General features: G+C 37.5%; 1 protein-coding gene and 1 pseudogene across 1 annotated transcript in view; one reads left to right on the plus strand and one right to left on the minus strand.

Moving 5' to 3' along the window:
• The first annotated feature begins 130 nt into the window (after positions 1 to 130).
• LOC107572120 (phosphofurin acidic cluster sorting protein 1-like) lies at positions 131 to 27,970 on the plus strand (annotated as a pseudogene).
• The window catches only part of LOC107572117 (pecanex-like protein 3), a 46,905-nt gene continuing 37,646 nt past the window's right edge, over positions 18,712 to 27,970 (minus strand). The window contains exon 41 of the mRNA XM_016258532.1: positions 18,712 to 18,722. The gene's annotated coding sequence lies outside the window, so the exon portion shown is untranslated. The remainder of the gene's footprint in view (positions 18,723 to 27,970) is intronic.

Here is a 27,970-nt window from a genome sequence, read left to right on the forward strand (position 1 = left end):
GCTACTCTAAACAAGCGACGCGTTCAGTTTTGTTGCGTCGCGTCGCTTGCTTCCATACAGTGCGTACTACGTGCGTCTTAATGAGAGGCGTTGCTTTACTATATGTTTTTAAAAAAAGAGATTTCCGCTTCCTGCTGTTGTTTTAAACGCTCGATTGATCACAAGCCGGCAGCTGAACTCAACTGACTGACCGCAGCAGCAACTGAGTATAGTCTCCTATGAATCCACCGCTGAGCGGAGGCGGGAACATTAAGAGGCTCGTGCCATGAAAGTGTCCATATCTGACCAGACTTCATGCACGAGCGAGTGTCTAAACTGACCGAGACCGGCAGCACAGCACAGCACCCGAGACTTCAGCATGTCGGAGCGAGGAGGGCTTCAGCAGCGAGCGGGAGCTCCGTCTCCCCACTTGCAGCCTCTCAGGACGGTCACGATTTCTTCGAGTCGCCCGGTTCAGATGAACCTGTTCGCGACATGGGAGATTGACAGCTCCTCTCCCAGCTGTGTGCCCAGGTACGCCGCTTCTTTACTTTCTAGACATGCGCAGTTTTTTGTACAGTCGCCAATAGAGCTACTTTGTACCAGAGTAAACTGTTAATCCAGATCACGCTGCACTGGAAGCCACATGAAACACTGGTTTCTTACTTTAGACCAGGGGTTTGTTTTCAAACTTTACACACCCATATTCTGTGCCCAGCAGTTTGAACATTTGTACGTTTATGTTACTTGTAACGTTACATGCTTTATTTAACAAAATTACGATGAAGTAATTCAACTGTCAAGTTCAAGTTCATACTAGCTAGTATTTAGTTCAGCAGTATCATAATAGGCTATATTTAATTAGTCACTAGTATGCCATCATTAGAAAGGACTAGTACTTATTACTTTTCTCCTCCACTAATATGTAATTATATTTGTATTAAAATGAGTTTAGTTTTTGTAATTATTATATATTAGGACTGTAACACTTGTTTATATTTTACCAACACTGTGGATCATATGCAAATGATAAATATTATTGCATATATATATATATATATATTTTTTTTTTTTCCTCTCTCCATCAATTAATTTTTGGCCAAGATTTTGTATTGATCTCATGCTCCTTGAGTCACTCTTTCACAGTTTGAGCCCAATGAATCTTGTCATTCTGGAATATAAGACATGGTTGTTGAAGAAATAATAAGCTACACACTGCATCAGTTAGGGTTGAAAGAGTTGTTGCCAGTATGTTGCCAAAACGTTTGCCAAAACATGCCAGTATCATATATTAATCTGCAATAATGTTCCAATCCAATCCTAGACTCTTCAGTATTTGCTAAATATACAGTACATGCGTACACTTATATTATATATATATATATGCACTCTTAGGGGGACCCTGGTTGAAAACCCCTGTTTTAGACAATTGACACCAAGCTGATAAACGTTTGCCAAAACATGCCAGTATCATATATTAATCTGCAATAATGTTCCAATCCAATCCTAGACTCTTCAGTATTTGCTAAATATACAGTACATGCGTACACTTATATTATATATATATATATGCACTCTTAGGGGGGCCCTGGTTGAAAACCCCTGTTTTAGACAATTGACACCAAGCTGATTTTTTTGCGCATAATGTTCTTCCTGGTAACTTGCTAGATAACAAGAGTACTAAATGGAGCAGTTCACTAAAAACAACACATTTTATGCAGAGCCATCATTAAATCTGAAGAGTGAAAATGCCATCCTAACGTGTTGCTGCAGTGAAAACTAGAGCAGAAAGAGACACTTTTTTTTTTAAACAATGCATATCCTCTGTGTAATGCTCACAGTAATGTGGAGGCATATGCTGTTTACTACTTGCCAATATTTAGCCCCATTACTTCCATGAAGGGACTGTGATATGGAAATGTAGAGGAGGGGCTTTGGGATGCTTCTTGCAAGGAGTGGAAGAGAAAATGGCCATGAAGAAGCAAAGAGCCTGACTGTAACAGCAGCCAGCAGAGAAGAAAAGCAGCATCGAAGTGACAGGCGCTCAGAATAAAGAGCATTACTCCGCTATGAAGACATTATTAATCTTGTCTTTTTCTTTGACATTGGCTCTATAATGCTTTCAAAGGATTTTTGAGACTGTTTTAGGGGTTTGATTTCTTACTCTGTACTTTACATTCAACTACATCAGTAAGATTATCGCTCAATGTAAACAATAAACTTATGTTGCAGCATATTGTCCCATTAGAATCTCGCATAAGATCACTGAAAGGTGAGATGTGTTTCTGGTACTCCTCTCCTCTACCAATTTCATTACCTATGTGCTCTAGAGTTACACTCTAATGCACAGGGACAGACTTGTAAGTGAATTAGTCCCAGTTCAATATGGCTCACTTTGAAGAGAGGACTGGGTTCAAGCTGCTATTGTGTATTAATGTCTTTTCTTGTTTAGCCTAGCATAAGATGTTGCTTTTAGGTAATGCAACAAGGGCATTGAACACCATCTGTAGCTTAGAAATAAAAGCTGATTGTATGTCAAGATATCTAAATAATATTTTCTGAGATAAATTCAGAAAAATGAAATGTCTTTTCAGGATGTTGTATTTTAAAGATAATTTTGTAAAATCCAAATAAACGTTACAGATCTTTATTAGAAAGTGTTTAAACAATGTTTTTCATGCTTGTTTAATGAATCATAAACAATTATTGCACATGCAACTATGGAACAGTCCTTAAAACACAGTTTATATCACAGTTAACTTTAACTTAAGACATTAAAGATACCTTTCTGCTGACTCTAAACAACACAAAGATGCCCAGGGTTCCTGCGCACCGGGGTGAACATGCCATAGCCCTGCTGCAAGCGGGGAGGTCTGAGTACTGCAGATGTGGCCAGAGCAATAAACTGCAGTGTCCGTAATGTAAAAGGCCAAGACAGTGCTACAGGTAGACAGGAAGGACAGCTGATCCATATGTTGATGTGACCATATGTACCCCCAGACAGGGTTGGGCAAAGATACATCAAAATGTATTTTAAAATAAAATCCCAAATCCCTTCATTTTAAGTGTATCAAAATAAACTACAAAATACAGCAGCCACACCATGCATCAAAATAAACTACTGTATTTTTGTATTTTAAAAATACTTTTACAAGGGAGCATGAAATTTCTTCGCAAACCTTCCATCAATTGGCCTATTTGATCTATCCCTTCACCATTGCACTGACTCAGATGATTAAGTAAACAATGTTTGATAGCAACAGCTTTTCTCTGCCCGAGTCATGCAATAAATCTGACATATGCAATCAGTTAACAGATCAAATATTCACATATCCCTGTGATCTCCCAGATGAAGGTTAGTTTTAAAGTAACCAACAGTTTAATGTTTAACAGTTTGCGAATGACTCATAATTGTATCCTAATTTAGTTACTTGGTGTTTGGTAAGGAAGGGCCTACTTTGCATCAGCAACACTGATTTAATGACAAACAAGTCATTCATAAGAAGACAACTGATGGCACCTGAATTCATAGCAACAAGTTTCTAACTAATTAATCATTTGAATGTTAATCATAAATATTATAATATATTATGTGTCAGGTATGCAGTGGTATGCAAAATCATGATCCTACTAAACAGCTACTTCAATTAGGGTACAATATTGAGCAATCAAACATTTATTTATCAATCATTGGACATCTATTCGGAAGTTGAAAACAAACATTTTAGCTTTTCAACAATTATTAAATTATCAATATGTTTTGTTTTTAAATGTAGCCAGAAACGTAATTAGAATGTAGCAACAGAACTTGTCAAGGAGTATTAACCCAACTCCAACCACTGAATCTATTGAGAGCCATAGAAGTATAGAGGACATATACACATTAATAGTGTAGTAAGAACATTTACTTATAATCCAAAAGAGAATACTACAGAGCAGGTATTCCAAAACATTTGAAACATTCTAACAGAAAGAGTCAAACTTATGTGTGAATGTGGGTGAGAAAGTAAGTTTGTGTGTGTGTGTGAGGGAGTGTATTGAAAGTGTGTGTGTAGCCTGTGGACTAGATTGCAGAGGTCTCTTTAGCTACTGATGCCTGTAAGCACAACAAGTTTTTCAAAAAATGTAACATTTAGGCATCGTCGATGGGGCCGGTTGATCAGTCCAGCAAAGGAAAATAAACGCTCTACTGGAGCTGAGGATGGGATGATCATGTTAAACCTCAATACAAACAAAAAAGGTGCTTGGGGATACTGCTCCAAAGATGTCAAATCCCTCCTATTGACAGTCAATTAGCACGTTTACATGCACACCACTAAGCTGATAACTCCCAAATATCAGCCACGTATCACACATGCGCACTTCAATAAGCCGACAGAAAGCGGTTTTATTGCATTTACATGCCGTGCGAAATCGGAGTAAGAGGCAAAAAACTGTTGCGACCGGTTTATGCTTACGCCGTTTATGACCTTACTCCGATAAAAGAAAACGGGTTACCGCGTTTACATGACCAAGTGGTTTTCAGCTTATTAAGCATAATCGGCTTAAGAACGTGCATGTAAATACGCTCATTGAGATCTCGCAAAGGAACGAAACTGACTGCAATTGAGATCTCCTAAAGGATTTTACGAGTATATGCTTATTCTGTGCAATATGTACTTTTTTGTGTCAACTAAATTTTTTTGTCAAATTGTCCTTTAAACTTGTACTGGCGCTTTAAGCTCAAGCTGCTGAGCAGCACAGCAAAAAATAGACTCGACGCCAAAACCGCTGCCGAGCTGCTGCAGCGTCCAGTGTAAAAGCACTCATTCGTTAACTTGCATACACTCTTAAAAATAAAGGTGCTTCAAAAGGTTCTTCACAGTGATGCCATAGAAGAACCATTTTTGGTTCCACAAAGAACCATTCAGTCAAAGGTTCTTTTAAAGAACCATCTCTTTCTTACCTTTTTATAATTCAGATGTTAAAGGTTCTTTATGGAATCATTTAGACAAAAAGGTTCTGCTATGGCATCGTGAAGCACCTTTATTTTTAAGAGTGTAACGGGAAAAAAATGCGCACTGCTGCTCTGATGAGTCGCATGACACCGGGGAGAGAAAATGGCTAATTGGGCCCAATTTGGACATTTTCACTTAGGGGTGTACTCACTTTTGTGGCCAGCGGTTTAGACATTAATGGCTGTGTGTTGAGTTATTTTGAGGGGACAGCAAATTTACACTGTTATACAAGCTGTACACTCACTACTTTACATTGTAGCCAGGGACGCCCTGTTTTCACATGGTTGCAAATGCAACAGCAAGTTTGTTCATTTAAATTTATTCAGTTTTAACATTTAATAATTTATTTGTAATGCTCTCTGAAATGTAAATTGTAAGTGGGCTATAATAAACCCATGTTTCTTTATAAACATGATTAATTTTACTTGTGATGTTTTCTATATGGGATGATTAGCCTAATCCTCATGAACACGTGACGCTAGCGCGTGGTATCAGACATGAACTGTACAGAATGCGAACAAGATTAACGTTAATACAAGGAGATAATGGCGCAAAAGCGAATTTCAGATTCACATTTCAGACAAAAATGTGAGGGGTGTACTCACTTCTGTGAGATACTGTATACATTATCTTTGTATAGGCAATTTTCTACAGACATTAGAAGAATTTCAAACGGACATTTCTACTGATTTTTTTCAGACATAGTTTAAAATGTCAAATTGTATCGATCAAAAGGGGGCGGAAAAATGTGTCAGACTAACTCATACAGTACTGTCACTGTGTCTTAAAGGGGTCATATGATGTTGTTAAAATAACATTACTTTGTGTATTTGGTGTAATGAAATGTGTTTATACGGTTTAAATAAAAAAAAAAACACATTATTTTCCACATACTGTACATTATTGTTTCTCCTCTATGCCCCGCCTCTCTCAAACGCTTAGTTTTCTACAAAGTCCCTCCTTCCGACAAGCACAGTCTGCTCTGATTGGCCACCTGACCCAGTGCATTGTGATTGGCCGAACACCGCAAGCACTCTGTAAATGTAACGCCCCTTACCATAATTGCGAGCTTCATCTTTCAAAATAAATGTTAAGACAGAGCCCAAAAGGGGAACAGAGTTATATATTATAACTAATATGTAATATATAACTCGCTCTCTCTCTCTCGCTCGCTCGCGCACACACACACACGATGCGCAAAACGCATTTGAACAGTCAATAGCAAATACTTAAAATAATAACAAAACAGTAGCTGATTCAGAAGCGCCAGATTGTCATAGCAAAGTCAGAATTACCTCCTCTCCTAGGTTCACGAAATGGTCGTCCATAAAATGCATTGCTGTTCTGCTGTAAGTAATCTTAAAGATTTCTAAATGCATCTACTTTCGGAAGGCCAAATAAAGTGCTTTTGCTTTCGCCTAGAAACACACAGCGTCTCCCTGACATCGCTGCTTCAACACTAACTGCGGTTACTGAAACCATGCCTTATTTCTTTGCGTGCACATTTGGGCGCATTATGCAAATATTTCCACATAGTGAGGTAGATATGTGGGGGCGTGTTAGAACGAGCCGTTTTATTGGAGTGTGGCAGAGTCTTAACTTTGATAAAGAATATCTCTTTGGTTTCGAGACTTTAGTCTTTGTAACTTCAGGGATCTTATCTATGCACAATCAGCGTGTAACACTCCAAAGAGAAAAGAAAACTTGAAATCGCATCATATGACCCCTTTAAGAAAATATCTCTTGTGTAGAATTTAGGCCCATCAAAATTAATGCAATCTCATTTTAAGGCGGTTAAATGAAAGTGGCGCATTAACGCAGGTTCTATTTGGCCCTATGAATCACCTGTAGTTCAAGCCAAGGTTTCAGCAAATATTATTTGTAACTGTCCAGTTTCATCACAAAATTCAAACAAAAAATGTCGCTCCTAAATGTGGCGCCATGTCCAACTCATTTCAAGCGGTCGCGCTGGTCGCGAGTCATCTATATTACGTTACTATAAGTTACAGTATGAAATAAACATGAATGCGAACATCAGAAGGTATGTTGAAAGATATGGTTGATTATAATAGTTTGAGCTCTGTTGTTAATGTTAACCTAATGTTATACTAATGTACCAAATGAGTGGGTTCAGTCAGTGTATAGATTATTGCCTTAGTTGTGAGAATGTTTCTTTAAACTGACATGTAGGCATACTACCAAGTAATATGAAATACTTACAAATGTATTAATATTGAATGGAATTGTGTAGTACCGTATACTGTGATGTTTCCTGGGACATACTGTTTATACTGTAGCTTAAGCATCACACACACACACACACACACACAAATATACTTTACCTGTCTGTCTGTCTGGGTCGTTGAAATCATTAAACATTTATTTGCCCTACATTGACCTGTTGTTATAAAAGCTGCAGTGTTATTAGATGTTTTAAATTTTTGAGCCAAATCTCAAAATTGTCCTATGGTGTGACTGTCTCAAGCATGGCTCAGTAAATTACAACTTTTATAAATTAAAAAGAAAAGCATACAAATGTTAATAAATACCTACGCATAATTGTACAAGTGTCTATTTTAGTAAATGGCAATCATTTTTTCATCTATATATATATATTTTGTCTCTGAAAACAATGTCCTATGGTGTGACACCATATCCTGATTTTAAATCATCCAATTCCAGAGCAAAATTACATTAGTTGAAGGACCCCATTCATGATTGTTACTGAAGCCCCCTGTGAAGCCCATGACATGTGCATATGGTCAATTTCTGTCTCAAAATTTTTGGAACCACTACAAAAGTGATACGTTTTGTTGTCCTTTAGTGTGACAGCCTTAAATTTTATTTTTAAATTAAAAACTGCATGTTAAACTACATAATCATGGAAAATTATGCAAATGTGTCTTGCTATGACACATGGCTACTGACAGGTTAGCTTGGAATAGCAAGGTCATTAATTGACAGAAAAAGGCTGAAACGTCCTTCGGTGTGACAGAAAACGTCCTCCGGTGTGACGCCTGTACTGTCACACCATAGGACAAAGATGTCACACTAGAGGACAAGGTCTCTTTAAAAAGCATTTTAAATAATTAAATAAGATTTGTTTTACTCCTTTTTATTCTTTTTTGATAATTTCCAGTGTTCTTAAATGCAATAATTACATTAAACTATTTTGTGATGTTTTTGCAGAAAACCTGTACTGTTATAAAGTGTCATGAAAATAAGTATAAAATGAGGTCATTTGTTTTTGAAATGGAGAGAAATTAGTGGAAGAGAAAGGACACAGAAATATATAGAGAAAATTAACAGGGATCCAGCGGAAGGGAGGAGATCCTAAGAGGAAAAAAGAGTAGCCATATACAGTGGGGCAAAAAAGTATTTAGTCAGCCACCAATTGTGCAAGTTCTCCCACTTAAAAAGATAACTAAGAGACTGACTTTTGTTGATATAAATTATTTATTTTTTTTCTTTAAAAAAACATGTTGATATTGTTTGTATCAAAATTAAACTTTTTTTTTTCTCCTTTGACATGTTCAAAATTAAATAGAAATAATTTAATAACTACCATTTCTGTCCTTTAGTGTGACGTAATGTCCTATGGTGTGACACACAAAAGAACCACAGATTTGTTTTTATCTCAAAATATCTTAAAAAATTTTAAAACAGTTTAGTATTGTAATAGAGGGGATATAAATATCACTCATCTTAAAATGTTATAATTTTCAGCAGTTTTGAACGAATGACAGCAAAGTTTGTCTTGTTGTCAAAGTTTGTCCTGAAATTGTCCAACAAATCATGGGGGAAATTATATTAATTATAATTTCATATTAAATAAATAACACTATATCAAAATAAGCATCTAACAATGAAGATAAATCTCTCTCATGCTATTTATATATTAAGAGTTTTTTTTTCTTAATTTTTGCTATGTCACACCATAGGACAAATTCCTATTACATTTCAGTGAAAATGTAAAAAAAAACAATGAAAGAATTGACGAAGTTAGTATTAACTTTTAGTATTAGTATTACTTACTTTTATAGTCTTCATATTGTGGCTTAGATATACATGTGTATTTAATTAATTAAAATTCATGACAGTGTTCCTGTCATTGTGTAAATCTACAACCTGTCACAAAAACTAAATGAGCCCAGCGCTTGAGTGCTGTGTCACTCAGAGATTTATCCTTGAAATCTAATATCACCAATGCAGTGTTCTTGACTTCAGGCCAAAAACATCTCAGCACACCTTCTGGAGATGTATCAGAGGACAACCCAGATTTTGGGATATTGCATTCTTTGTCTATTACCAGTTTACATCAAATGTCCTATCTTATGTGCAGTGGAGAGATGTATTTATAAATTGTTTTCATTTCAGGATCCCTTGGTAGCTGTCCTTAGATTGCTAGCTGGGTGTTGAAGCTGTAGTCATGTTTGTTTTCTGTACATGTAGCCTATTTTATAGATGGATAGATGGATAGAAAAATGAACAATCTGTCATCATTTACTCACCCTCATGTCGATCCAAACACCTGTCCTGGTTGTTTTCTGGTTTTCTGTGTGAAGAATTTAAGGAAGCAGCTTTTCCATGTGATGACCGTTCATAATGATGTCAAGCTCCAAAAAGGACAAAAATGCACAAAAGGGCATTTTTTTCAAGTTAGACAGACAGAGGCTAAAAGAACCGTGTGCAAATTATTTTTAAAAATCTCATTTTGTGTTCTACAGCAAAAAAATAATACAAATTGTATACGGGTTTGGCACAACATGAGGGCCATTAAATATCAATCCCTTGAAATAAATGAGGCACATTTCAATGTGTAATTGTGTCTGACAGTGACATATATTAAAAACCATCATCGCACTTCTCAATCACAGTATGAAAAGGTCGCAAATGTTGTGTGGAATTTTAGGTGAAATGTCAGCCAAAATGTCAACTTTGAGGGAAAACTTGATAAACCGGCTTGGGGACAGATTATTCATTCAGCTGCCATAGCAACTTGTCCTCAGAGCATCTCTCTCTTGTTTTCTTTTGCAGACTTCTCAGTCTAACTCTTAAAAAATTAGTGATTTTGAAGGAGCTGGACCGAGATCTCACTTCGGTGGTCATTGCAGTTAAACTTCAGGTAAAAATGGTTTTACTGGTTTGCATCACTCAACTACAAGACGTAATGTCCTATGGTGTGACACACAAAAGAACCACAGATTTGTTTTTATCTCAAAATATCTTAAAAAATTTTAAAACAGTTTAGTATTGTAATAGAGGGGATATAAATATCACTCATCTTAAAATGTTATAATTTTCAGCAGTTTTGAACGAATGACAGCAAAGTTTGTCTTGTTGTCAAAGTTTGTCCTGAAATTGTCCAACAAATCATGGGGGAAATTATATTAATTATAATTTCATATTAAATAAATAACACTATATCAAAATAAGCATCTAACAATGAAGATAAATCTCTCTCATGCTATTTATATATTAAGAGTTTTTTTTTCTTAATTTTTGCTATGTCACACCATAGGACAAATTCCTATTACATTTCAGTGAAAATGTAAAAAAAAACAATGAAAGAATTGACGAAGTTAGTATTAACTTTTAGTATTAGTATTACTTACTTTTATAGTCTTCATATTGTGGCTTAGATATACATGTGTATTTAATTAATTAAAATTCATGACAGTGTTCCTGTCATTGTGTAAATCTACAACCTGTCACAAAAACTAAATGAGCCCAGCGCTTGAGTGCTGTGTCACTCAGAGATTTATCCTTGAAATCTAATATCACCAATGCAGTGTTCTTGACTTCAGGCCAAAAACATCTCAGCACACCTTCTGGAGATGTATCAGAGGACAACCCAGATTTTGGGATATTGCATTCTTTGTCTATTACCAGTTTACATCAAATGTCCTATCTTATGTGCAGTGGAGAGATGTATTTATAAATTGTTTTCATTTCAGGATCCCTTGGTAGCTGTCCTTAGATTGCTAGCTGGGTGTTGAAGCTGTAGTCATGTTTGTTTTCTGTACATGTAGCCTATTTTATAGATGGATAGTTTAGTGCAAAAATGAACAATCTGTCATCATTTACTCACCCTCATGTCGATCCAAACACCTGTCCTGGTTGTTTTCTGTGAAGTTCTGTGAAGAATTTAAGGAAGCAGCTTTTCCATGTGATGACCGTTCATAATGATGTCAAGCTCCAAAAAGGACAAAAATGCACAAAAGGGCATTTTTTTCAAGTTAGACAGACAGAGGCTAAAAGAACCGTGTGCAAATTATTTTTAAAAATCTCATTTTGTGTTCTACAGCAAAAAAATAATACAAATTGTATACGGGTTTGGCACAACATGAGGGCCATTAAATATCAATCCCTTGAAATAAATGAGGCACATTTCAATGTGTAATTGTGTCTGACAGTGACATATATTAAAAACCATCATCGCACTTCTCAATCACAGTATGAAAAGGTCGCAAATGTTGTGTGGAATTTTAGGTGAAATGTCAGCCAAAATGTCAACTTTGAGGGAAAACTTGATAAACCGGCTTGGGGACAGATTATTCATTCAGCTGCCATAGCAACTTGTCCTCAGAGCATCTCTCTCTTGTTTTCTTTTGCAGACTTCTCAGTCTAACTCTTAAAAAATTAGTGATTTTGAAGGAGCTGGACCGAGATCTCACTTCGGTGGTCATTGCAGTTAAACTTCAGGTAAAAATGGTTTTACTGGTTTGCATCACTCAACTACAAATCTTGTGCTTAATCTGTGTTTAGGTGATTTAATGAACGTAAATGTCTCTTTAGGGCTCAAAACGCATTTTGCGGACAAATGAAATCATGCTGTCTTCTGCAGGCCTTACTGAGACTGATCTTCAGCTGACCTTCTCTCTTCAGGTTAGCTGTGTTTGAGTGCGTTTTGGATGAGATTAGTACTAAATTGAAATATGCAATGATAATATTACAGTATTATGGTTTTGTTATGATGAAACTTACTGGAAGTCCCTAAGTGACACTTCCCCTTTGTTATAATAAATTAGATCCGGTTAATGTGACATTCTACAGTACTTTATCTCTTCCATTTTGTCTTCAGTACCCACACTTTTTGAAAAGAGATGCCAACAAGCTTCAGATTATGCTCCAGAGACGCAAGAGGTACAAGAATCGCACTATATTGGGCTATAAGACCCTCGCGCTAGGGATGATAAATATGGCTGAGGTGAGGAACTGCAAAACCCTACAAATCCAGTTTAGCTGCATTTTTGTGATTTTAGACTGCTTGTGTAAAGTAAAATAATAACCCACGTTTTAGCACAGGTTTGAAAATGTTTTTAAAATGTCATAAAATACATGGAAGGCTGTTGTAGGAGGGGTAATAGAACAACTTTCTATGCTTCTATCAGTTTTATTTGACTTTATTGGAGTTAACAGTACTGAAACTTCTCACAGATGCACCAAAAATCCACACGGGTCATTTTTTATCTGTAATTTAAAGCCCAAATAAATGGCAAGATATTGTGCTATGATTCAGTACATAACTAACTGTTGAAAGCACATCCACATCATATCACATTATTATTTATTTCAAGCCATGAAGAAAAAAATTTATTCTCTAAAGGTGCGTCTGTCAACACAAAAGATGATGTTTTGAAGAATGTTGGTTGCCAAACCGTTTCGGGTCTCAATGCTCTTTTTTTTTTTTTTTGTCCATATAATGGAAGTCAGTGGTCAATGTTTGGTTATCAACATTCTACAAAATATCTTCTTTTCTGTTACATAGAATAAAATAAATGTATGCATAACATGAGGGTGAGTAAATTATTTCAGAATGTTTATTTTTGGGTCGACTAGTCTAAGATTTTTTTTTTTTGTATTTTGCATTGTAATAATTCAGCATGTGTGTTTTGTAGTCGGTTCTAATCCCCTAGTCTTTCAGTTTACTTCATGGCTTCAGTTCTCTCTGTCTGTAGGTGATGCAGCACCCTACAGAAGGTGCTCAGGTGTTGGGCTTGCACACGACGGTGAAGGACACACCAGTGCCCGTTGCCGAGATCAGGGTCTATTCTCTCTCCAGTCAACCCATCGACCCAGAGGGACCAAAGGCCAAGCTATCCGGTGAGACTTGCACACTTTGATCTATATTTCAGTTTAAACCAGCTAATGAGAAAATACAAAAAGAGGTTAAGGCTGCTTTTTTTTTTACATTTTTTTTTTACATTTTTGAGAACACTTTTGGTAAGTTATTTAGCAAGGCCTGCTCTGGTTTAGTCACTTGGATGATTTTTTCTTCCTTTCTTCTTCAGATCGTTCACCAGACATCGATAATTACTCTGAGGAGGAAGAAGAAAGCTATTTGTCAGAGCAGGACGGCAGTGATGACCCTCTGCAGGGGCAGGTAAAGCCTGTGAGACTGAAGTGATTGATTTTGATATTCAGCCATCTTGCCTATTTCCTGTTTAGTGAATTAGAATAGTGCACAGAGACTGTAATGAATCAGTCAGATGACTGAAGAAATGCACTACATGGATTTTAAAACTACTGGTAGCCAGTGCAAATTGGTGAACAGAGGTGTGACGTGTTCTTTTCGGCTCATTAAAGATTAATCGGAGTGGGAAAAAGAGTAATTTGTCTTATTTATTTATCTAAACAAAACTATTTGTATTTAATTATTTTAAAACATTTTAAGAGTTATTTGTGTTTTTAAAGATTTAACATTAAGGGAGTGTCAGATGATGAGAAAGGTAATCTAAATATAAAAATAGGTTAAATTAACATAATAAACTTCCTGTGTCTGTATATCAATGATAAATTCTCTAAATTCTAATATTGGCCAATAAATGATACTGTACGAGTATGTTATTCATCTCTATCAGTAATTGATGGGTAATAATTTGCATGCAGGTGGGATTTGGTTTGGATCATGTGTCCCAAGAGCAGATCCGGGATGTGGAAGAGGACCTGGATGAGCTCTATGACAGTCTTGAGATGTACAACCCCAGTGACAGCGGCCCAGATATGGAAGAAACGGACAGTATTATCAGCAACCCCAAACCCAAACTCCGGTACTGCATTCACTAGCTAATATTTATTCTAATGGCACCCACTTTCCGATATAGATTTAGTAATTTTGCTCTGCATTACTCAGATGTGATTAAATAATGGAGGAGGCAGCCAGTAAATGTAGTGGGTGTTGCAAAAGATTCCGGAATATATTGCATATAATAGGAAACCTGTACAAGCAGCATATTCCACTCTCAAATGCAGAAATAAACTGACATAATAACTGACTGAGCTTTTTTAGTCCCACACTGAGTGGGCAAACTGCCTACACCTCAGTTTTCTTATTCTGACCCTGGCTTTGTATGTGTGTGTGTGTGTGTGTTTTAGGCCGTTTTTTGAAGGCATGTCACAGTCCAGCTCTCAGACAGAGTTTGGTAGCTTGAATAGCAGGTGCAGCCACAGCAAAGACAAGCTGAGTCCTGTAAGTGTCATATAGAGAGAGACCGTATTTCAGCTCTGCAATTTAGCTTTATTTTGCTTTGCCTTATTGCTGCTGCTCTTAAAGGGATAGTTCTCCCAAAAATGAAAATTACCCCATGATTTACTCAACCTCAGGCCATCCAAGGTGTATATGACTTTCTTCTTTTAGACGAATACAATCGGAGTTATATTAAAAAATGTCCTGGCTCTTCCAAGCTTTATAATGCAAAATAAAGTGCATCCACCCATCATAAAAAGCACTCTACACTGCTTTTCTTACACAAACTGCATTTGTGTAATAAAAATATCCATATTTGAAACTGTCGTATGTGTGTTCATGAGAGAGTGGCGTTCCAGCGTATGATGTAGGACGTAGGCGTAGCGTAAGCTCTGGTGAGAAGTGACGAATGCAGAGGAGAGAGCAAAACAAAATACCGGTCACGAATTAGAAGTACAAAAGGAGGATCTGTATAGAAAAATGCTGGATGATTTAGATAGAAGTAGGGATGGGTACCGAAACCTGGTATTTAATCGGTCCCGGGGCTAAATTATGAAAGACCGGAGTATCGATACGCTCTGACGTTAACGGTTCTGCTATCGGTACTGGTGAAATTAATAAAACACGCATACATTTATTATTGCTATATATACATTATCTTGCAAATTCTATCTCACCAGAGTCGCCAGCTGTTTTTCAAACATTTGTCTATGATGCATTTTTGCTATTCGCAATTCAGAAGCAAGATCGCGCTCGTGCGGAGGAGCTTCAGCACGCGCAACATGAAAGCCCTGTTTAATTATGATAGAAGAGAGAACTAAACATTCAAACATCTGCTTACACTTTAGGCCTGTGGCGGTTTTATTAAGCTGATTTTATTTTTTTATTTCGATTTTGGCTTCTAAGGATTGTACAAAAGAAGACATGAGGTAAAGCTATTAAAAACTAGCTGTGTTTCGTATTGTGCAACTTCTTTCCCTTCACAGCGGCACGTATTCGTTCCTCCCTAAAACCCAAACTTAACGTCAGAATCAGCTCAATCGGTAATTGTTGTAAGATGCCGTCTTTACTGTTGCTAAATTGCGGGACATGTTTGATAAAACGTTGAAAGCACAATCCGCACAAGAGACGCTGTTCCTCAGGCTGAAATGTGTGCGCCCGCGCTCCAAAATGGACAAACAAATTACACTTTGAGCTTTGGGCGCATGTCCAATCGGTCAAATACACACAAAAATGTCAAAATAGCCGGCTTGGAAAGTATTTACTTAAACACAGTTTATTTCTTAAGTGGAGGAGAACAGTTGGGAGAAAATCCGATGTGTGTCACTATATTGTCTTAAAGTGACAGACTGGCGCTTGGGCCATCAAAATGCAAATCTGCTCTTAATCTGAATAACGTTATAGAAATCAATGTTAATTCCGCTCTTAATTTGTCATATATATAAAACAAAAAGTACCGATAAGAATACTGTTAAAGTACCGAATCAATAAGCAGTATCGGTAAGAGTAGTAATACCGTTAAAACCTTAACGATACCCATCCCTAGATATAAGACAAGAAGAGACTGGTTTTCCTTTGCTGTAAACAAAACTTGGTTCTCACGAGATCAGCATATTCTCACCAGAGCTTATGCTACGCTTACATCCTCTGGAACGTCACTCTCTCATGAACGCACATACAGTGGTGTGAAAAAGTGTTGGCCCCCTTCCTGATTTCTTATTTTTTTGCATGTTTGTCACACTTTAATGTTTCAGATCATCAAACAAATTTAAATATTACAGAAAGATAATGCAAGTAAATACAATCCATTCGTGCTCGAAAACCCTCCAATGTGGCTGAATTAAAACAATTCTGCAAAGAAGAGTGGGCCAAAATTCCTCCACAGTGATGTGAAAGACTCATTGCCAGTTATCGCAAACACTTGATTGCAGTTGTTGCTGCAAAGCGTGGCACAACCAGTTATTAGATTTAGGGGGCAATTACTTTTTCACGTAGGGCCAGGCAGGTTTTTACAGCTTTTTTCCTTTAATAAAATAAATAATAATTTAAAAACTGAATTTTTATTTACTTGCATTATCTTTGTGTAATATTAAAATTTGTTTGATGATCTGAATCTTTTAAGTGTGACAAATATGCAAAAAATAAAAAAAACAGGAAGGAGGCCAACACTTTTTCACACCACTGTTATAACAGCTGGAAGCTAGAGATTACGCTTTATAAAGTTTTAAATATGGATGTTTTTCTTACACAAATGCATTGATTCACTTCAGAAGGTGAGTAAATCATGGGGTAATTTTCATTTTTGGTTGAACTATCCCTTTAAGGGATCCCCCTTTAAGGTATGTCTCATTTCTTTTAATTTCTCTCTCTTTCCCCATCCATTCCTTCTTCTGAAGAGGGGCGAGCAGACTGTATCTGGTAAAATCCAGCATTCCCCCAGTGCGCACATGGATGATGTTTTCTCAGAGATGGACACATTGGTAAGACTGGTTGCTTGTCTTTATCTGCCCCTTTCTCAGTCTCTTCTTAGGGCAGTAATAAAACCTGTACATTCTTATCCTCTGTGAGCTCATGAACTAGGATTTATTAAGAGGTTAATGTTATAGGAACTCAATGAAGGGGAGGTGATCGCTGACGGGACCCCTAGTATCACTTTATCAGTGGCAGAGAGGCCCCGGACCCCTCAGAGGAGCAGTAGCACTAACATGCCGTCTCCCAGGTTGGTGTTTCATATAAAACCTCTATTTAAAGATGAAAATTTGTCATTTCGTTTCTGTTTGCCCTCCATTGTACTTTTGTCCATATAATGGAAGTCACTGGGAACCGAAACTGTTTGTTTTGAAAATGTTTACCGACATTCTGCAAAATATCTTCCACAGAAGAAGTCACACAGGGTTGAATAAATTGACAATTTTTATTTTTGGTGGCGAGTGGTTGTTTACTATGAAGTATACAACGCTAAAATGTGTCAGTACCAATTTTTCTCTACCAATGCCAGACCTTACTAATTTATAATAAATTACCTTATCTTTTGGTTTTATTCCATCAAGTACCAAAATTTAAAGAAAAAAGGATATTAGCACATATTTGTTTAATATATAAACAATTTAACTAAATTTCCTGTAGAATTAACAATATTGTTATATTTCGGCATGATATAAAATTATTCATACTATGATATTTTGGTCATACGGCCCTCTCCTAATCTATTCTATCCACAAACTATGTACGTAGTCCCTTTTCTTTTACTGAGATCTGCTACAGTGCATGAAATTATACTCTTAAATAGGATTGTTGCTTGCTTTTCATAGACTCGTGCACATATCGAGATTAAATGGAGTCTGTTACAAATAAATAAAAGCAGCTGCGCAATTCTCCCCAGACTGGATGGCAGTCATACCCCCAAACAGAGGAGAGGGACCCCTATGAAAGAGAGACAGCTGTCCAAACCACTTAGTGAACGCACCAACAGCTCGGACAGTGAGAGATCACCCGAGCTCAGCCTCACCCCTCAGGTAACATACTCCAGACACACACACACACACACAGACCGAGCTAGCACTTAACCAAGAACTGCTGCCTTACTCTTCTTAAGTTGATCTGACTGAAGCTCAGCAGAATCGATAAACCCCCATGGGCTATTTGCTCAGGAAATTGTGTTTGTGTGCATGTGAGAGGGCAAAGCAGAGAATATGGTGATTCATTTGGGCTGTGCATGAGGATTCGCGAGCGGGAGGAGTGGGTGTGATGCTAGAGGAGGGAGGGAAAGAGAGAGAGTGGGCGATAATTCTCCTTATGTAACTCTGTACTAGGTCTGGCATGATTCAACACCTGGCTCATATGACGGTTCACTTTTGTGCAGAGGTGTCAAAACATACTCAAGGGTCATCGTGATGAAGTGCTGTTTTTAGACCTCTCTGCCGTTTATTAAAAATCTGATACATTTCACTAACATATTTTTGTTGCTCATGAACTCTGCTATTCTTTATCAAATGTTTGTGAGAAACTGTGCGGTTCCTGAGACCGAAATAGCTGCTTCTGAATCATCCAGAATACGAGAGCCATTAAAGGTGAAGTGTTTATTTTTTCACTGTTTAAGTACTTTCTATTATCCCAGTTTAATGGGCAGAGACAACTGTAAGCATGCTATTCATTAACTGAATACCTGAAGAGTGGAGGTTCAACATGTCAACATCTGATTCAGTCAATGCCATGAGCGTAGGGTCTGTTTTACAAAACAATGGAAGAAGGCTTTTGGGAGTGTTTTTGTTTGGAAACTTATTTGGACAATTATTTGTGCAATTTCGTTTACCGCCTCTAGTGGTGCAGAAATATCAAGCGTAGCGTTAGTTCTGGCAGGTCACGTTAGTCAAGCTCGCATCAGCTGATCCCCATCTACATATAGGAATACGACACCTATCTAAGCATTAGGTGCGTTCAACTTCATGCGGTGTCGCACAAACCGATCGGCGGCTGAAGCAGTGCATGCCGGTTAGAAATTTTGTCCGACTTGAACCGGCACCGACGCTACGTCACTGTCACGTGTGGCATCAAAGTACCGCGATATCGTTTCGAGAGCAGCCGGCTGACTCAGCTGGCGCAGCTTTTTCAGAGCGACTGCAGGAGCGCTGATGATGACACAGCTGTTTCACGATTGGCCAAATTCATCACATGACAACAATGACGTGTTTCTAACATCTTCAAATCCAATACTGCTCATAAATCTGTGTTTTTAGAACATTAAAAGCTTATTTACTGTAGTCGCAGTGTTATATTGAGTCACGTTTATCATGAAAGCATATATACCCCCACTTTATAAGTATTTAAATAGTATATATTTACATTTTTTATTCTTGAACAGATGGCGCTGTATTAAGCAGTATATAAAAAGTGTTTCTGTTGCTCATGAAAACGTTTCTGAAACGTCTGTGTATTTGACAAATATTGCATTTAATTCACTTCATCTGTGATAGAGTATGCAAACACCACGCGAGCGTCACTAACGGGAGCAGAAAGTGTCCGGCTTGACGGCTCCGTTTTCACCTCCGCCCCGACTGCAAGCAGCTACTCTCGTTGACTGCCGTCTGTAGCGGTGCTTCAAGTCGAACGCACCTAATCATATATAAGGTCCCTCAGTATTATCAGCAGTTTTTGCATTGCTCAATAGCTAATTACTCTCCTCCATCCCCAGCTCCTCCTCTGTCAGTCAGGATTCAGCCTTCTGATTATCCTTTGAATTGTTATCGCTGCTCTCCCTGCTCTCATCCATGCTAGGCTGCATGGATGCGCAGGGAGTTCTTGCCCAGAACAGAACCATACCGCCAATCCAAACGGTATGCTAATTGTCAATCATCTTTGACGATAGTGGTCCTGACAGAAGATCAGTCAATTAGGGTGACAAGACAACATTTAAACTTGGACAGGAAACTTGAACTACAGTTCAAAAGTTTGTGAAAATAAATGTTTTTGAATGAAATCTCTTATGCTGACCTAAACTAGTTCAATTATTTGATCAAAATACGGTAAAAACAGTAATATTGTGAGATATTAATACAACTGAAAATAACCATATATTTTGTTTATTTTAATATATTTTAAATTATTATTTATTGCTGCGATGGCAAAGTAGAATTTTCAGCATCATTACTCCAGTCAGTGTTACCTGATCCATCAGAAATCATTCCAATATGATGAATTGCTGCTCAGGAAACGTCTAATTATCTGTTTTGAAAATGGTTGTGCTGCTTAATATTTCTATTTCTAGTATTTCTATTATTTTTGGATGAATAGAAATACTGATTTATTTATTTATTTAGCTAATAACAGCATTTATTGAAATGGAAATCTTTTGTAACAACGTTAAGGTCTTTACTGTCATTTTTGCACCATTGCTGAATAAAAGTATTAATTTCTTTAAAAACTAATTTTACTTAAAAAAATTTTTAATTAAAACTAATAAAATTAGTAAAAATGTATACGGAGGCAAACACCTAATGATAAATAGCAGCATTTAATTTAATTTAGCTAAAAACAAAACCACAAAATATGCCTTGCAAGGGATGAACAAAATTAATTCAATTAATTAAAATGAAACAAATTCTTTAAAAGCTACATTGTTTTGAAAGCAGCTGAGCTGCTCACACTTTTGTGAAGGTAGGTAAAATGCGTAGCTAAGCTGTTAGATACTCCCTAACACTGAAATTATACACTGCTTACATGCTTAAAATGCTAGTGTGAGAAAATGAAGGTGAAAAAGATGCTTTCAGTCATGCTTTTTTTTTCATCTGTAGATGCCGAGGAAGATGGTGTACGACCAGCTCAACCAGATCCTGCTGTCTGACAGCACCCTTCCTGACAGCCTTATCCTCGTCAATGGCAGCGATTGGCAAGGACATGTAAATACCAGTCCATTTCACTTCCTGTGTGCCTGCCTGTCTGACCACCCTGTACAGAACTTTATAACTACTTTAATTTGAAGTTGAACATCTGTGTTGTGTCAGTATCTTAGTGCATACTTAAGTTTTTATCCATTCTGAAGTAGAGAAATATGACGCTGTGTGTTTCTGCAGTATGTGGCCGAGCTGCTGCAAGCCCAGAAGCTGCCGGTGGTCTGCACCTGCTCTGGATCAGAAATCCAGGCCGTCCTTTTCGCTCTGCTCACACGCATACAGAAATTGTAAGTGTAACTGGTGGAATGAATCACTGAGAATAAACACAAATGTGAAATGACATGGTTTGTAGTGATGACTGGCTGTCAGATCTGATATTGTTGAACCCGATTCTGCAATGTTGATCAGAGATTGTAGTATGTAAACAGCGATTGCATCTACCAGTACTTGTCTACACTGCAGTGACATACATCTTTTCATTGTTCCTTCTTTATTCTCACAGCTGCAACTGTAACTCAATCATGCCCAAACCGGTGAAGGTGGTGGCAGTTGGAGGTCAGAGCTACTTAGGAGCCGTCTTGAGATTCTTTGTCTCTCAGCTCGCCAACAAGATGTCTGACTGGCTCAGTCACATGAAGTTCCTTGTGGTGCCTACAGGTGCGTATAAATAACCTTTAAACACAGTTATATTGCACACAACAATGACAAAAGCTTTCCAAAAAGGCAGGCTGTATCATGTGAGTGTCTCCACAGGCTCTCACCCTGTGGCCAAACACCTGGGTTCTCTGGACAATCGCTACAGTTCTTCCTTCCTGGACAGCTCATGGCGAGAGTTTTTCAGCCGCTCTGAGCCGCCTCAGACTGGTAAATGATTGCATTTGTTTAACCCCTCTACAGTTCTTTATTTTTCATACCATCTGACATTTCTCTTTCCTCTGCCTGTTGAGATGCATTGTATTGGCGATTTGTCTAGGATTTGTTCTTGTATCTCTTCAGCTTCCTCTTCTGACTTTGTGGATGTGGCTGGGCGAATTCTACAGTACATCAACGGATCTACGGTTACTCATCAGTTTCCAATTGCTGAGGCCATGCTGACCTGCAAACACAAGATGTGAGTGAGATGATTTCTATCACCCCCATCATTTCATGTATTTTTGATTTATATTTTTTATATTTATCTTCTAGGCAAGATGATGATTCCTACCAAAATTTTGTTCCATTTGTGGGTGTGAGTAAATTTTTTTTACACTACTGTTCAAAAGTCTGTAGTAGACTCGGTAAGCTTTGTAAAAGCCATTTATTTGAAATAGAAATCTTTTGTAATTTTATAAATGTCTTTACTGATACCGTTGATCAATTTAAAGGGTTAGTTCACCCAAAAATGAGAATTCTGTCATTAATTACTCATGTCGTTCCACACCCCTAAGACCTTCGTTCATCTTCAGAACACAAATCAAGATATTTTTGATCAAATTCGATGGCTCAGAGAGGCCTCCATTGACAGCAACGCCATCCAAACTCTCAAGATCCATAAAGGTACTAAAGACGTCGTTAAAACAGTCATCGTGATAGGGCTGTAGCACTCGAGTCATTTTTCTATGGTCTCGGACTCGTTGGTGTTTGCACTCGGGCTTGTCTCGGACATGGTCATTGGACTCGCCAAATGTTCTCGTTGGTCTCGACCGAGTCCAGCAATATGCTTTTTTTTCTCCTTCAAAACAAAACCACATTTGCATGTCGCGCCTGAAAACGCGTGGAAAACGCTAGGCGCACCGCTTTCTCCTTCTTTCCAAAGCACTCTGTAGCCTGCGCTCTATGCTTGCGCTCCCGTGGCGTCTGCCGTTGCTAAGCAACTATGACCTGTGCTCTCCATGAGGATGTGGAAGTTTCAGCAAAGGATAAATGGATTTGCAGCACTAAAAATCCCTTGCAGTAGCTCTGCAACTAAATTTATTTAAAAAAATGTCTATCCTTGTACAGCTATGATCAACTGTTTCTCCGTCTTGGCTTAGCTTTCAATTTTGTTACGGGAAAGGATGAAGCTGATTGGTTGATTCTTGTCACATGACATACAGTATGGTTTTACAAACCACAGAGAATTCTTCGACGGGGCACGGAAGAAGAAGAAACACAAGGCCAACTGCAAATTTTGCAACAAAACTATTGCAGAAACCTGTGGGACACCATCTAATTTCATAAGGCACCTGCAAAGACACCACAAAGAGAGGCAAGTTGAGCCGGAAGGCATCCTGAACATAAGAATTAGCCTTTGTATTTGACTCTTTGGTAACACTTTACAATAAGGTTAATTAGTTAACTACATTAGTTAACATAATAATAATGAATATTCCTTCTACAGCATTTATTAATATTCGTTAACTTTAATTTCAGCATTCACTAATGCATTATTCAAATGACAAGTTGTGTTCGTTAACATTAATGTACTGTGAACTAACATGAACAAACAATGAATGAACAACTGTATTTTTATTAAATAATGTTAACAAAGACAAAAATAAACAGTGTAATAAACTTGACTTGGACTCGAAACTTTTGGACTTGGACTTGACTTGGACTCGAACCTCTTTGGACTCGGTCTCGACTAGTCCTGGTCTTGGACTTGACAAAGCTGGACTTGACTACAGCTCTACATCGTGACTACAGTGGTTCTACAATAATTTTATGAAGCGACGAGAATACTTTGTGCGCAAAAACAAAACAAAAATAACGACTTTATTCAACAACCTCTTCTTTTCTGTGTCATTCTCATATGTTGTTTATGTCCAGCACTTCCAAGTTCTATGTCAGAATGCTGGCTCATCATTGGACGGCTCCTGCATCAGCATCACACGCATGCGTCACGCTGCTCACATGTGCAGCTTTGGCCAATAATGAGCCGGCATTCGGATGTAGAACACTGAAGCCTTCACTGTGCTTACTGCATTAACCGCGTAAGGATAATGACAGGGAAGAGAAGAGAGAGTTATTATTTTGGTTTTGTTTTTGCACACAAAGTATTCTCGTCGCTTCATAAAATTATTGTAGAACCACTGTAGTCACGACGACTGTTTTAACGACGTCTTTAGTACCTTTATGGATCTTGAGAGTTTGGGTGGCGTTGCTGTCAGTGGAGGCCTCTGAGCCATCGGATTTGATCAAAAATATCTTAATTTGTGTTCTGAAGATGAACGAAGGTCTTAGGGGTGTGGAACGACATGAGGGTGAGTAATTAATGACAGAATTTTCATTTTTGGGTGAACTAACCCTTTAATACCAAAAAAACAACACATACCGAGCCAAACTTTATACAGTAATGTATATTGCAACATATTCCTCAAAAGCATTTTAACTTCCAATGATGGATAAATTGATGTCATTTTTTTTCTTGCAACAGTTGGTTAAGGTGGGATTGGTAGATCCCAGCCCAGGAACCTCAGGTTTGTCAAGTTTTTTTTTTGTCTTTTTCTATCCACACAAAACTGACTAGTAATATTGTATTACCATTAGGTATGGGAACAGAGAACCAGTGCATTTTTTTAAGCTGATCTAAACATAAGGCTTACCACTAAAGTTAAAATGCACATTTAGATTGGTATTTCTTTCATCAAATAAATGCATTTTTGTAGTTTAATATATAGTTAAACACTCATTAGATCGTCCAGTAGCAGCAAGGCTAATTATTAGATCACATTCATGCCACCTCTGAAAGACTCCACTTAAAATTTTTTTATGTATTTTATTTAATGAAATTCTCATCACTTTGCAGTGAAATTTCATTTTAATATTTTTGCTTTTTTCCAAATATTTATTTGACTCTTTGTAGGTGGAGATTGTGAGGAGGGCTTGGCTTCGAGTTTGGCAGTTCCATCGACATCTCCACCTGCTCATGGATCTCCCACTGGGATGATGAAAGAATCTGCAACGCCTCCTCCATCACCATCACTAAGCGGACTGGCTGCTCTAGGGTTTGTGTACAATATTGTACAGAAATCTGCACCGCTCTGCTGTTTCTTACAGTGCTTTAGCTTACAGCTGTTATCTCTTTAAAAATGCTGGCCTGGTAAAAACTAAATCTGGTCAAACTGATTCTGTTATCTAGGAGCCCCTGCATGTCTCATGGTATGGATGCCATTGGGCTGCAGGTGGATTACTGGGTCTCTTCAGGGGCTGAGAAGCGCAAAGATGGAGAGCGGAGAGACATGGGAAATAAGAACACTTTGAAGTGTTCATTCAGATCCTTGCAGGTTAGCAGACTGCCCGGCTCCTTTGAGCTCCAGACTGGCTCTAGCACCATGTCCATGACAGTGGTGACTAAGGAGAAAAACAAGAAAGGTGAGATGGTCCACAAGATTTACACATTTGTCCATTTGCTAAAGATCACTTATTTATTTTTTTTGGACTATGTAGTGTTTTCTAGCCCAGTAATTTCATTTGACATTTTCTTTCTTGCCCTCTGCTCTTTTTTGTTTTTTGCAGTTATTGCTGCTATTATTGTTGTTGCTCCCCATACTTATGTACTTCAACTATATTTACTCGTGTTGCCTGTCTTCAGTCCCAAACCTCTTCCTGGGGAAGAAGCCTAAAGAGAGAGACACAGAGTCAAAGAGTCAGGTCATTGAAGGCATCACCAGACTCATCTGCTCTGCCAAGAATCAACAAACCAGTCTAAGAGGTACAACAGATTTTCTCTGTTTTATGTGATGCAAAGGAATTGAGCCAAGCTTACCAAGACATCCACTGTTTAAAAGGTTTACACATTATTACAAATAATGTGAAGAAATGATTCCTAGTGGCCAAAGATAACCAGATATGCAAAAATGTTGCATTCGAATTTAAGGTCTGCGTCAGGCAGCTTTATCAGTGGTGCACGAGATGCGATGACGATGTATGTGTCATTGATTGCATTTGAATGCTTTTGTTAGCCTATCCAGTTGAACCCACTAGATGCGGCGCTGCTACGTTGTTCATTCATATATTGCGGAACACGAGAGCACCAGTGTGGAGATGTTGTTTACGTCAAAACCGAAACCAAGCCGTTCACACAGAACGCATATTTATCACATTTTCTAGAGGGATATCTATTAGCATTGCACTCGCGTCTCGCAGAGAGCGGCATGTTTAGAAAGCCATGTAAAATTAATGCAAGTTCAACTTTTAAAAAACATGTCTAAAGACGTTATGGCAGTTTTTCCCCATCCCATACAGTGGGATGTTTTTAAATGACACTCATGTTTTTAAATGAAGAAAGTAGCCTTTGTTATTGGTTTTAGGTCCTTTGTATTAAACTATACATTCATGCATGGTGCTGTTTTTTTTTCTAATTGTTTAAGCAACTTTATTAATTATATATAGGTTTTTAAACATTATGCACTTTTTTTCAAAGATAGTCCTGTTATTTTATTACGCTTTGAAGAAGCATGCATAATATTTAGTTCGATGCGCCCTCGTGTGGCCTCAGGAGAGAAGCCAAAAGCTTTTTTCCCCTTAACTGAAATTATGCCTTTTAAATATGAATATAAATCGAATTTTGATATTTAAGTGGAAAATTTGAATTGTTTTTCAGTCATTTTGACAGCCCTATGGCCCTGAATGGTCTGAGACCATTGGCAAAATGTTTAGTTTCCATTTTCCTAACTGAATATTCAGTGTATAATGTAAAATTAACAGTGTATATATAAAAATGAACATGCATTTCAGAATGTCTAGTCCACAAGCCATGCCACACATTTGTTTAACTAGTGACCTAGAAATAATGCAGAATGTAACATTTAATTCAATTTAGTTGTTTTAAAATAACTTGAACGTAAATTTAAAAATTTCAATGTCTCCGTTATTTGGACCCTCTGTATCTAAAGACATTTGACTCATGAGCTGAACATGTTTCAGTGTCTGTAGATGGAATGGAGTGGAATGATGTGAAGTTCTTCCAGCTGGCGTCGCAGTGGCCCACTCATGTGAAGTACTTCCCTGTGGGGCTGTTCGGCTACAACAAACCATCCTCCTAGTGACCTCTGGAGGAAAAAAAAAACATGGTAAAGTTGCCCGACCCTGCGGCCTTCAGACTGAATAGATGGCCAGGTGTTGTTCTTGAGGTGGTCATGCTTACTGTACATGAAACATAGTGGGAGATGTTGAATTTCTCATCTGTTATTGGTGGGATTATCTGATCTTGTTTTGGCCTTTAGAGGGCCAGAGAAGACCAAGACTTGAGGATAGATCATGACAATATTATGAACCTTTTCTACCAGTGTTTTGTCTGCTGTGCGATTCATGACGCAATAATATCCCAATATTATATTGAGTTTATATTTAAATGGTACTTGATATTAGTTATGTAAAGCCCTCAGATTGTGTACCTTTTGTTGTACAACTTTAATGCATGATAAGTGTTACTTCACCTGACTGAATCTGACATTCTCAAAAAAAAAAAAAAAAAAACTTTAAGATACTTTATTAAAGAATACTTTTGTCTATGTATAAAATGTTCTACTGCCTACTTGTATAGAAATATATTTGCTTAAGTGATTTTATCTCTATGTTTGTTGTAATCAAAGCATGTACTGTATGTATATGTGCTTACATCAGGGTTTGTCTAAGCTGCTATGGACACCTAATCGATTCCACTGTGGTTCGGAGATCTCTTAGCCACTATTAATTTATTAATCACTGGTCTCTACCTCCCAGATGCCTTCCCTAAAAACAATTATCTGAGACGACTAATAATAAGGGTGACACTATGGTTTTTGTACCATCTAAGTGACCTAAGACAATGTCTGGAAATTGTGGTACCATTACTGCCTTTCTAAATCTGTTGTACTAAACCTAGTTTGCATGATTCAGTATATTGATCAGTATGATTGCAGTAAATGTGGTTATTTTGATAACACACTCTGCATGTGAAAAGTCAGTACTGTATATTTTGGTCTATAACCCTCTAGTTTGACATTTACATTAAAAGTAGCCTAAATTAAGTAATAAATCTATTGTAATTGAAATCTCTGTTTTAATTTGACTTTTTATTAGTTAAAATGTTTGAATGCTGAAAAAGTGTAGACGTGTTGCATTGTCTGTAAGAAATGGGCTCAGATGAACTTAATTTAGCACAATGGCTTTCAAACTCCGGTCTGCAAAGGGGT

This window comes from Sinocyclocheilus grahami, unplaced genomic scaffold (assembly GCF_001515645.1).
Source record: "Sinocyclocheilus grahami isolate Dianchi unplaced genomic scaffold, SAMN03320097.WGS_v1.1 scaffold1702.1, whole genome shotgun sequence".
NCBI classification, from domain to species: domain Eukaryota; kingdom Metazoa; phylum Chordata; class Actinopteri; order Cypriniformes; family Cyprinidae; genus Sinocyclocheilus; species Sinocyclocheilus grahami.